The following is a 14,125-nucleotide window of genomic DNA, read 5'->3' as shown; positions in this document are numbered from 1 at the left end:
CCACTATGTATGAAATTGTCAATTGCACATGCATATTCATTGACCAACAGCTACTTATAACAAGATATGTTTGTAAAACATGTATGCCCCCTATCAGCAGCCAATTAGTCATGTGATAAGGTTATTATGCATGACTTCTGACCCAGTGATCAAACAATTAATAAGGGTTATAAAGTATCTACTGGTCATGACCTTGACCTTTGACCCCTTGACCCAAAACTCAATAGGGGTCATCTGCTGGTCACAACCAATCATCATACAAAGTTTGAAGTTCCTAGGCCTAGGCGTTTTTAGTAAATTGATCAGAAACCGTTTTTACCTACAAGGTCAATGTGACCTTGACCTTTGACCCCTTGACCCCAAAATCAATAGGGGTCATCTGCTGGCCATGGCCAATCACCATGCCAAGTTTGAAGTTCCTAGGCCTAAGGGTTCTCTTATTATTGATCGGAAACCGTTTTAACATACAAGGTCAATGTAACCTTGACCTTTGACCCCAAAATCAATAGGGGTCATCTGCTGGTCATGACCAATCACCATGCCAAGTTTGAAGTTCCTAGGCCGAAGCGTTCTTTAGTTATTGATCAAAAACCGTTTTACTTACAAGGTCATTGTGACCTTGACCTTTGACCCCTTGACCCCAAAATCAATAGGAGTAATCTGCTGGTCATGACAAATCACCATACCAAGTTTGAAGTTCCTAGGCCTAAGCGTTCTTGAGTTATTGATCAAAAACCGTTTTTACTTACAAGGTCAATGTGACCTTGACCTTTGACCCCTTCACCTAAAACTCAATAGGGGTCATCTGCTGGTCATGACCAATCATTACACAAAGTTTGAAGTTCCTAGGCCTAAGCGTTTTTAGTTATTGATCGGAAACCGTTTTTACCTACAAGGTCAATGTGACCTTGACCTTTGACCCCTTGACCAAAAATCAATAGGTCATCTGCTGGTCATGACCAATCACCATACCAAGTTTGAAGTTCCTAGGCATAAGGATTCTTAAGTTATTGATCGGAAAGCATTTTTACCTACAAGGTCAATGTGACCTTGCCCTTTAACCCCTTAACCCCAAAATCAATATGGGTCATCTGCTGGTCATGACCAATCACCATACCAAGTTTGAAGTTCCTAGGCCTAGGCGTTTTTAGTAAATTGATCGGAAACCGTTTTTACCTAAGAGGTCAATGTGACCTTGACCTTTGACCACTTGACCCCAAAATCAATAGGGGTCATCTACTGATCATGACCAATCACTATCTCAAGTTTGAAGTCCCTAGGCCTAAGGGTTCTTTCATTATTGATCGGAAACCCTTTTTACCTACAAGGTCAATGTGACCTTGACCTTTGACCCCTTAACACCAAAATCAAAAGGGGTCATCTGATTGGTCATAACCAATCGCCATACCAAGTTTGAAGTTCCTAGGCCTAAGGGTTCTTTTGTTATTGATCAGAAACTGTTTTTACTTACAAGGTCAATATGACCTTGACCTTTGACCCCTTGACCCCAAAATCAATAGGGGTCATCTACTAATCATGACCAATCACCATACCAAGTTTGAAGTTCCTAGGCCTTAAGGTTCTTTAGTTATTGATCGGAAACCGTTTTTACCTACAAGGTCAATGTGACCTTGACCTTTGACCCCTTCACACCAAAATCAATAGGGGTCATCTACTGATCATGACCAATCACTATACCAAGTTTGATGTTCCTAGGCCTTAAGGTTCTTTAGTTATTGATCGGAAACCGTTTTTACCTACAAGGTCAATGTGACCTTGACCTTTGACCCCTTGACCCCAAAATCAATAGGGGTCATCTACTGGTCATGACCAATCACCATACCAAGTTTGAAGCTCCTACGCCTTAAGGTTCTTTAGTTATTGATCGGAAACCGTTTTTGCTTTCAAGGTCAATGTGACCTTGACCTTTGACCCCTTGACCCCAAAATCAATAGGGGTCATCTACTGGTCATGACCAATCACCATACCAAGTTTGAAGTTCCTAGGCCTTAAGGTTCTTTAGTTATTGATCGGAAACCGTTTTTGCTTTCAAGGTCAATGTGACCTTGACCTTTGACCCCTTGACCCCAAAATCAATAGGGGTCATCTACTGGTCATGACCAATCACCATACCAAGTTTGAAGTTCCTAGGCCTAAGGGTTCTTGAGTTATCACTCGGAAACCATTTGGTCTACGGACCGACGGACCGACAGACCGACGGACCGACAAGTGCAAAGCAATATACCCCCTTTTCTTCGAAATGGGGGCATAATTAATATGATTAGATATGTGGACATTAAACTGTGCTAAAGAGTTAAGCCAGAAAAATATTACATTTTTGTTTAGGAAGATAAAAAGTAGGTAACAGCAGGCCATATTCCTGAAGTTAAAGGAACTCCACTGAGGTTTCGAAGGCCTTTAAACAATAAAATTGGAGTTTGTTATATAGGTTTACTGGGGTACTTAAAACAGAAAGATATGCAAAAGATAATCAGAAATAAATTGAAAAACATGGTTTTGCTAATTTAAGCCTGATGAGAGTGAAAGAAAGAGTAATTATTTTTGAAAAATAGAGTGTGCAAATGATCAGATATTTTGCACAAGTTATTGGCTGCATCACTTACATCAAATGGAAGATTTATGTTGAAAAATTTATTTTTAGTCCTGTCCTGCCACAGAAGCCTCTTAAAAAGATGACAAAGCAGACAAATTATCCAGAAATTTCAATGAGGATACCAAATAGGTATTGAGGGAACATTTTTTTGTAAAGATACCAGAAATATTCTCTGATGTTTCAGTTAAAGAAAAAATTCAAAACTTTCTATAAATGTTACTTATTTTCTAGTTCATACCACATTTGTAGTACATACATTTACATTTCACTGAGCAGGTGAGTTAAACTTTTGCTCCTTTCGGCACAATGGCAAAAGTTCTCTGAGAAATAGGATGATTAAAGCAGAAGCTGCATTGATATTATGTCCATTATTGGCTAGCATCACATTTACTTTAAAAGGCATTAAATGTTTTCCAACCCACAAACAGCACTTTATCTTTAATCCAGAATGAAGACGCCAACTAAATATGAGAGTCACTGTCTCAACATTATCTGGAAATCCCTCAAAAAGCAAGGAATACTGACAACACCAATACACATTAATTATTATGCAATCTTGTGAACTTCTACATTTAAGCCAACTTTGAAAATATAATCCTTCAAGAGCTTTAGATTACCAAATCATCCGATGACCATGATCTTGACCTCAAGCCAGCACAGTTGCAGCATGTGTTCTACATATTTATTGTTGTGGCAAGCATTTAAGCCAAGTTTTAGATCTAGCACAGAGTTGTAAGACATTTCAACTTCAAAAGTGACCTTGAAAATGAACTGGAACAGCAGCAGGATGTGTTTTGCACATCACCTTGTTGAAGTAAACATATGGTTTGAAGAAATTCTTTCAAGGGCCTGGGGTAGAGAAAAAGAGCTGATAATTTGACATTTGACCTTTAAAAGTGACTGAGTCACCAGTCAGCATGATTTCTAAGATAAGCATTTAAGCCAAGTTTAATCAAGATTTTTACAGTGGAGACATTTGACCTTCCAAAGTGACCTTAACATTGAGCTGGCAATACAGCAGATTTGGTTCTTTACATTGCCTTTGTTGTGGTGAACATTTGAGTTGGAAGGAAATTATTAAAGGCCTGGGCTAAAAAAGTCGGAGGGGATGGGATCATTTGATGCTTAACCTTCAAGGTTGACCTTGACCATCAGCCAGCGTCATAGCAGCAGTCAAATTTTGCACAAATCTAGCCATTTCAAAATGTAATCAGTTTCCATCTCTGACTTTTCATACAGTAAACATTCTACAGGTATGATACAGTTCTTCAGTGATTATCTTATTATAACTAATGTGCTAAAAGTAACCATAGTATACCTTCATAACTGAGAATGAATTAAAATATTTATCAAAGTATAAATCTAGCATACCTTTAAGTGAGAATAAAACAAAAATTTATAATGAATTAAAATATTTATCAAAGTATAAATCTAGCATACCTTTAAGTGAGAATGAAACTAAAATTTATAAAAGCTTGAATTAACTTTTTAATTAAACATCACTTGTTTTAAAATATATATGAAATATTTTGCATATAGTAATTACATACTACTTCACTTTTTCACTATTATAATTGAATATGTTATATATTGAAAATATCTGCTCTAAAAATTTTGAACTTCAGTAACATTAATGACAAAATGTTTACTGTAATGTATGTGATTTGTAATAAAATCTAATAAATTAGATTTGCTTTGCGAGCCAAAATATATATTTATAAGCATTTACACTCATCAAGAACAAAACAAACTTTTCACATAAAAGTAGTTAATTACTTATCCCAACCAACCAATATTATTCAGTAGTTTTTAGAAGTTATCATGATATATCATATTGTGTATCCACTTCTTATACAACTTAATTAATTGAAGTACTTCAAGCACCTCTATATTTCTAATGTATAGGCAATTTATTCATTACCTTGTTTTACTTTTATGGATTTTTTCAACAAGAACATTTGCAGAATCTACATTCAAACACAGTTCTGTTGATTTTTTCCATTTCATTTACAGCCAAATATAGGCTGGTTACTACTACCTCTTTCTCAAATGAGCTTGTTATTTGTGGGTACTGCAGATACATTAAATGTACTGCCATGGACATTGTATCAGATAACCCCTAAAACACTAAAATCTGAAATGTATAAATTATTATCTAGTGTTTGATATACATAACTTTTACACTGACAGTTTACATTGTTCAAGGCTGAATGATACTGCTACAAATATATAGTCAACTTCAAAATTCAAAATTAACACATTGATATAACTTGTATTCTCTTTTTGCAGATAATTATTTCAATACATTAAAATCACAAAAATTAGATTTAAATATAAAAAATAAGTTTAAAATACTCATAAATAATGTACATTTGCTAAAGTGCTATTATTTTAAGTAATGTGTAAAAGTGTTGAAAATTAGTAAACTAACATTTTGATGGAGAATTAAAAAAGTTGCAAAATAATTAAAATTTTTTTACAGAAAATCAGAATTCATTATTTCTCAGTGATTATACATTTTTATTTTTACAATTTACTCTTTAGTTGGTAGCTTTTCTTTCATACTTTGATGTATAAGCTTATAGCTCAATAAATTATACGTTTTGAAATCTTAAATAGCATTGCTTCTCTACTGGAATGGAATCTAATATCATTGCTGTATGCTCTTTACTGTAGGAAAACAATTTTAGTACAATTCAAAAAAGAAACATGGCAATACCTCTTATACCTCTTATACCTCTTCCATGTGTAACCAGGTTTACAATTCAAACTAGATAGTTTTGTTCTAGTTTGAATATACACAGAATATAAAGATTAAAATTTGTTGATTTTTTTTCAAATATATTTATTTAAATAGTTGCAGTGTTTGACAAGCAACTTGGGACTTTTTAGATAATACTTTAAACTTCTTTGTCCCAGGTATGCAATGGAACAGAATCATCTGAACAAACTTCTTAGAGCTTTATGCAAAGACCATTATCTGCTATTTTGTCAAATTTGATCAACAAGATATCATTTGGATGAATATTATGTGCTATATAAACAAATCTATTGCATTAAATAAAATCTTTTGGTCACATAATATTATGTACATTTTCAGTCTTGTAGTTTTGGACTGGAAACCTTTTTTATTAACAGTGACCCTAAACCTAGGTTACCCAAAAAGCTATCCAAATTTAAGTCTCAATAAAATCTTGTTACAGACTACTCACTGAAACCACCTTTTGACGCTCATTTGCCTGCCTTCATATCATTCCTCAATCTGATAACCAGATCTTTTTAATTGAAAAATCTGGTAATAACCTTAATTTTCCAAAAAACGAGATGGAAATTTGATTTAAGAGCAATTTTTTTTCACTATATTCGAAACAATTTTTATTTGAACATTGTTCTATCATTTTACGGACTAAAAATGGTTTTAAAATAAAAATACAAAATTTGACTGGATGTAAGCCAGACCTATTTTGGCACCAGGCTCTTAAGTATGATTTGGTACAAACCAACATCTAATTGTTAGGGGTTTGTTAGGGACGGTTTGCAATAAAAAATTATTGGTTTTCCTCAGTTTATATAAAACTAAATGTGCAATTATATTAGCACATTAAATTTTCTAATTTTAAATTTTAATTAAATTACAAAGAATGATTTAACCAAACTTTACAGTGGTCAACTTTAGGATATTGAACACTAAATATCCAAAAAGAGCCAAAATGTCAAACAAACTATGTGCAAGAAAAACAACACAAGAAATATGTTGCATCAAACTGCAACCCTTTCACCCAAAGCAAAGAAATGGGGCATTCAAGAAGACGCTTCCCACAAATGGGCCATCAAAGGAAAGAAAAACAGAATGTATTATGTCTTTTAACATACAACAGCATCTTAAATAAAGAGCTCCATTTTCTAATGTAGCAGTAGAGTTGTGATGTAGTAACATCAGCAACACATTTATTTGAAGATCATCAAGAAGTTGGTGGCAAAACATTGCACTTAACCAACTCTACAGTTTATTTTTATCTAGCCATTATTATATTTTTTGGGGGTGGCAGAGGATGACTTGCAATGTTGGCATTGCCAGACAGCAACAAACTATGTGCAAGAGCAACAACATAAGAAGTAGGTTACATCAAACTACAAACTTTCAACCTCAGGAACAACAAAAATTGCACTGCACCAACTGAAATTTGAGCTTTTTCATGTTATAGGTTAGATAAATTGCTCCAAACTTAAGTTACAGCAGATTTGTGATGCACGACCATCAGCAACACATTTATTTGAAGACAATGAACTGGAGACAAAAAAGGAGTTTGTGGAACAAAATTGCACAGCATAAACTACAGTTTGAGCTTCTTTGAGCTTTTTTATAATATATGTTTACTTAGATAAATTGCTTAAACTTAAGTTACAGCAGATTTGTGATGTATGACCATCAGCAACACATTTATTTGAAGACAATGAACTGGAGACAAAAAAGGAGTTTGTGGAACAAAATTGCACTGCACCAAACTACAGTTTGAGCTTCTTTGAGCTTTTTTATAATATATGTTTACTTAGATAAATTGCTTAAACTGAAGTTACAGCAGATTTGTGATGCATGACCATCAGCAACACATTTATTTGAAGACAATGAACTGGAGACAAAAAAGGAGTTTGTGGAACAAAATTGCACTGCACCAAACTACAGTTTGAGCTTCTTTGAGCTTTTTTATAATATATGTTTACTTAGATAAATTGCTTAAACTTAAGTTACAGCAGATTTGTGATGCAAGACCATCAGCAACACATTTATTTAAAGACAATGTACTGCAGACAAAAAGAAGTGTACTGGAGACAAAAAAGAAGTTCTTGGAACAAAATTTGCACTGCACCAACTACTTTTTGAGCTTTTCTGTTATAAATGTTGAATAAATTACTTCAACTTAAGTTACAGCAGATTTGTAATGTATGGCCATCAGCAACACATTCATTTGAAGACAATTCACTGGAGACAAAAAAAGAAGTTTGTGGAACAAAAATTGCACAGCATAAACTACAGTTTGAGTTTTTTTATCATATATGTTAGATAAATTGCTCCAACTTCAGTAATAGCAGATTTGTGATGTATGACCATCAGCAACAGATTTTTTTGAAGACAATTTACTGGAGACAAAAAAGAAGTTTGTGGAATAAAAATTGCACTGCACCAAGTGCAGTTTGAGCTTTTCTATTATATATGTTAGATAAATAGCTCCAACTTAAGTTACAGCAGATTTGTGATGTATGACTACCAGCAACACATTTATTTGAAGACAATTTACTGGAGACAAAAAAAGAAGTTTGTGAAACAAAAATAGCACTGCACCAACTACAGTTTGAGCTTTTCTATTATATATATTAGATAAATTGCTCCAACTTAAGTAACAGCAGACTTGCGACGCATGACCATCAGCAACAGGTTTATTTGAAGACAATTTACTGGAGACAAAAAAGAAGTTTGTGGAACAAATATTGAACTGCACCAACTACAGTTTGAGCTTTTTTTTGCTTTTTTTTTGTTTAGTTTGGGGAGAGGAGATTATAAGATCATGGCAGTGGCAGACATCAACAAGAGATGTGAAAGAACAACAACACATTAAACTGTGACCCATCAATCAAAAGCACAACTGCCAAGAAATGGGGAATTCATTAAGATTCCCATAAATAGGCCAACAAGGGAAATGTATAATGTATGTACATAAAAGTATAATGTATATTTACATAAATCAATATGTTAGATAAAAAGCTCAGTTTTAAGTATCAGCAGATTTTACATGTAGAAACACCAGAAGCACTGTTATATGGAGACAATCAAGCAGATGGTGAAAAAATGCTTTTCGCCAACACTTTTCTTTGCATGGCAGTGGGAAGTAGTGGCAGACTGCAACAATGTGCAAGAACAACAACACAAGAAGTGTGTTACACCTAACTGCAAGCTTTCAGCCCAAAGAGGGTCATAAAAAATCCCACAAGAGGGCAAACAAAGGTATACCCTGTGTATAATGTATATGTACATACAACAATATGTTAGATAAAGAGCTCCATCTTTAGCAGCAGCAGATTTTTGATGTAGAAACATCAGCAATACATTTTTAATTTGGAGATAATTTACTGGAGACAATCAAGAAGTTGGTGGGACAAAAACTGCCTAAATCAACTCTTCAGTTTATTTTTATCTTGCTTGTTTCTTTTTGGGGGGAGGGGGCTTGTGAGATGATGGTGGTGGCAGACAGCATCAAAGGATGTAAAAGAAGAATACATGGAATACATCACATCAAACTGTGATCTTTCAACCCTAAGCACAACTGCAAAGAAATGGGACATTCAAAAAGAAGATTCCAACAAATGGGCCAACAAAGAAATACAGTATGTATAATGTATATTTTCTAACATCAGTATGTTAGATAAATAGCTCCATCTATAATAACAGCAGATTTGTGATGTAAAAGCATCAGCAACACTCTTATATTGAGACAATGGAGACCTTGGTGGGACAAAAATGCTTTTAACCAACAGTTGTTTCTCTATAAATTATATTTTGGATGGGGAAGGGGGAATAGATGGAGGTTGCAAGAAGCAACAAACTATGTGCAAGAACAATAACACATGAAATGTGTCACATTAAACTGCAACCTTTCGACCCTGGGAAAGACTACAACTCAGTGAGTCGGATGTGTCGCCTTGTGAACAATTTAGTTTAGGAGAAATGGCAAGGACAGAAATGAAATATGAAAATTAACAAAGGGCAATAACTCAAAAATTAAGAAGTGCAGAGTACCGGTTCTTGTGCACTGCACATCAAGTCATTATGAGAAGCACGCATACCAAGTTTGAAGTCAATCTGACTGATAATGACTGACTTATGCTCAGGACGCCGACGACTACGCAGACAATGACGCTGACACCCCCGACAGAAGTAACCCCTTTTACAAGGTGACACAAAAAGGGTCAATAAAAAGAATCCCACAAAGGGGCAATCAAAGAAAATAAATATTCTATGTATATTTACAAACAACTTCTGTTTGGTTGGGTTTATGGTGCACTGACAGTGTTAAGGTAATATATATAGAAACTCTCCAGCTTTAAGGTGGAGGAAGACCTCAGGTGTGCTCTTAAGCAAAGCAGATAAGTGATGTACAATCATCAATAACACATTCATTTGAAGTCAATCAAGAAGTTTGGGGGGAAAAATATACTTAAGCAACTCTACAGTTGTTATTCAGGACTTTGGGGCTGGATGGCACACAGCAGGAACAGTATATCTGAATTATAATGATTTCAAAGACACAAGAGGGCCAAGATGGCCCTAGATCTCTGACCTGGCCCATCAAACTCATCGAAGCAATTACATAGACAAGCATTCTGGCCAAGTTTCATGACAGGTGAGTCAAAAATGTACCACTAGAGTGTTAACAAGCTTTTCCATATTTGAGCAGTTTTTGACCTCAGGTGACCTTTATTCAAACTTGATCTAGAAATCATCAAAACAAACTTTCAGACCAATTTTCAGGATACTTGAATCAAAACAGTAGCCACTACAGTTTAAACAAGATTTTTCTATTTTCAGCTCCTGTGACCTAGTTTTTCATCTGAGATGACCCATGTTCAAACTCATCCAAACTTCATTAATTTGTTTCTGTATGTTCTTTTCAAATTCTATTTATTTAGTCTTGTTGTTTTTTTCATTTCTATTTTTATTATGCATCCTATTCCACTACAACCTTTCATCAGCAATATTTGCCTTGGGAACCAATGTTGTAGGCCTACTTGAATAGTAATTATCTTTGACAGACAATTTCAAAGCTATAAAACCTAATGATTATATGCTTTTAAATGACATGTCCATATTTACCACACAATTTATTTTGCATCTGTAGCGCAGCTATATTAAGTCTTATGCAGCCTAGGTTTTAAGTGTCAGTGTATATGACTTATTGTATTTCAAATTGAAATATCTTGGTCATTCTGAACCACTAAAGTTAGCTATTGAATGCCTATTTCAAGTGCAATGTAGCATTTTAAAATAATATGAGGATAAAATTATGGAAACCTATCAGTGACATCACTTATTGAATGATCCTCTTACAATGTGATAAGCAGCCTATCAAATGTGCACTAGATAAGCAAACTCCCAGAAGTGATCCCCTTCCCTTTATCAGTCAAATAGCAATGTGCCAAGAGTTGATGGAAAGTGGTTTTCTGATAGTAGGCTTGTTGCTTTTGTTGACATGAATAATCTTAGGTTTTTGGCAGGTTCCAAGAAATGTCTTAAAATTGGCTCAAAACATTAAATTATGAGAATATTTTGAGTTGTTATACTGTAACTACACTATAACCAACAAAGATTGGGAACAAGAGGACCATTATGACTTGGAAATCGCTTACCTGAATATAAAAACTCAATGACAAGGAACAAGTGATACCTGAAGGTAAAAGCTGATATAAAATCTAAATCTTAACCTGGTATCACCCATATTTGTATCTGAAATAAATGCACATGTAGAAACATTACTGGTTGCTATTGCAAAAGGGGAAAACACCAGTTCCAAAAGATGTGTAAATATAAGGGAAATCAATCTTTCAGTTCCAAAAGATGTGTAAATATAAGGGAAATCAATCACCCCCCCCCCCCCAACCCCCACTCACTAGAAGATAATAACATCTCAGATATTTAAGCTCTAGCTATTTTGGGATCTTTTAAAGAAGATTTTTAAGTAAAATAGGATTTTTCAGTTTTCTTTCGATTTCTGATAGACACATTTAATTTATCTATAAAGTTTGTGTTTTAAACACATTCCTAAACATCTGCTTGGTTTCTAAGATCATTTCATTAAATGCCACAATCATCTAATGCAAGAGAAAGTTGGTATTTATTTCTATTTTTTATTATTTTTTCTATTTTATTCCTCATTACTATTCAATTATTTATCTTAATTTTTATTTCTATAATTACCATTATTAGCTCTACTTCATTTGCTTTTATTTTCTATGTCTTTTTCTCTCTCCTTTTATCATTTTTTTTTAAATTTTTATTTTTTTAATCATCTAATGAAAGAGAAAGTTAGTAGCAAGCTAGAGTTCAGGCCTGATAGACATATTTAATTTATCTATAAAGTTTGTGTTTTAAACACATTCCTAAACATCTGCTTGGTTTCTAAGATCATTTCATTAAATGCCACCACCCTCCATTCTTTTTTATTTTTATTTCTTATTATCTTTTTATATTTTATTCCTTGTTATTACTTCATTTGCCTTAAATTTCTATTTCAATTGTTACTCCTTTCTTATTTTTTTATTATCTAATGAAAGAGAAAGTTGAAATTTATTTTTATTTTTTATTATTTTTTTCTTTTTAATTTCTCATTATTATTCAATTATATATTTCATTATTTTTATTTTCTGTTATTACCATTACTAGCTCTACTTCGTTTGCCTTTATTTTCTATTTCTTTTTTTTTACTCCTTTTTCATTTTTTTTTTAATTTTTATTTTTTTTTAATCATCTAATGAAAGAGAAAGTTAGTAGCAAGCTAGAGTTCAGGCCTGATAGACACATTTAATTTATCTATAAAGTTTGTGTTTTAAACACATTCCAAAACATCTGCTTGGTTTCTAAGATCCTTTCATTAAATGCCACCCCCCCCCCCCCATTCTTTTTTTTATTCTTTTGTATTATCTTTTAATATTTTATTCCTTGTTATTACTTCATTTGCCTTAATTTTTTATTTCAATTGTTACTCCTTTCTTCATTGTTTTTAAATTCTCATTTTCTTAATCATCTAATGAAAGAGAAAGTTAGTATTTATTAATATTTTTTATTATTTTTTTCTATTTTATTCCTCATTACTATTCAATTACTGATCTTAATTTTTATTTCTATTATTACCATTATTAGCTCTACTTCATTTGCCTTTATTTTCTATTTCTTTTTTTTTACTCCCTTTTCATTTTTTTTTTTAATTTTTATTTTTTTTAATCATCTAATGAAAGAGAAAGTTAGTAGCAAGCAGGCCTGATAGACACATTTAATTTATCTATAAAGTTTGTGTTTTAAACACATTCCTAAACATCTGCTTGGTTTCTAAGATCATTTCATTAAATGCCACCACCCCCCATTCATTTTTTATTTTTATTTTTTATTATCTTTTAATATTTTATTCCTTGTTATTACTTCATTTGCCTAATTTTTCTATTTCAATTGTTACTCCTTTCTTCATTGTTTTTAAATTTTCATTTTCTTAATCATCTAATGAAAGAGAAAGTTGGTATTTATTTCTATTTTTTTATAATTTTTTCTATTTTATTCCTCATTACTATGCAATTATTTATTTTAATTTTTTTTCTATTATTACCATTATTAGCTCTACTTCATTTGCCTTTATTTTCTATGTCTTTTTTTCCTCCTTTTTTCATTTTTTTTTTAATTTTTATTTTTTTAATCATCTAATGAAAGAGAAAGTTAGTAGCAAGCTAGAGTTCAGGCCTGATAGACACATTTAATTTATCTATAAAGTTTGTGTTTTAAACACATTCCTAAACATCTGCTTGGTTTCTAAGATCCTTTCATTAAATGCCACCACCCCCCATTCTTTCTTTATTTTTATTTTTTATTATCTTTTTATATTTCATTCCTTGTTATTACTTCATTTGCCTTAATTTCCTATTTCAATTGTTACTCCTTTCTTATTGTTTTTAAATTTTTATTTTCTTAATCACCTAATGAAAGAGAAAGTTGAAATTTATTTTTATTTTTTATTATTATTTTTTTTCTATCTAATTTCTCATTATTATTCAATTATATATTTCATTATTTTTATTTTCTATTATTACCATTACTAGCTCTACTTCATTCATTTTCTTTTTTTTTTTTCTCCTTTTTTCATTTTTTTTTTTTTTTTTTATTTTTTTTATCATCTAATGAAAGAGAAAGTTAGTAGCAAGCTAGAGTTCAGGCCTGATAGACACATTTAATTTATCTATAAAGTTTGTGTTTTAAACACATTCCTAAACATCTGCTTGGTTTCTAAGATCCTTTCATTAAATGCCACCACCCCCCACATTCTTTTTTTATTTTCATTTTTTATTATCTTTTTTTATATTTTATTCCTTGTTATTACTTCATTTGCCTTAATTTTCTATTTCAATTGTTACTAATTTTTCATTGTTTTTAAATTTTCATTTTCTTAATCATCTAATGAAAGAGAAAGTTGGTATTTATTTCTATTTTTTATTATTTTTTCTATTTTATTCCTCATTACTATTCAATTATTTATTTTAATTTTATTTTCTATTATAACCATTATTAGCTTTATTTCATTTGCCTTAATTTTCCATTTCAATTGTTACTCCTTTCTTCATTGTTTTTAAATCTTCATTTTCTTAATCATGTAATGAAAGAGAAAGTTGGTTTTTATTCCTATTTTTTATTATTTTTTCTATTTTATTTCTCATTACTATTCAATTATTTATTTTAATTTGATTTTCTATTATTACCAT

Source organism: Ruditapes philippinarum, unplaced genomic scaffold (assembly GCF_026571515.1).
Source record: "Ruditapes philippinarum isolate M1 unplaced genomic scaffold, ASM2657151v2 ctg2182_1_1_1_1, whole genome shotgun sequence".
NCBI lineage: Eukaryota > Metazoa > Mollusca > Bivalvia > Venerida > Veneridae > Ruditapes > Ruditapes philippinarum.
The sequence above is the reverse complement of the archived record's forward strand: the minus strand, read 5'-3'. Positions refer to the sequence as shown.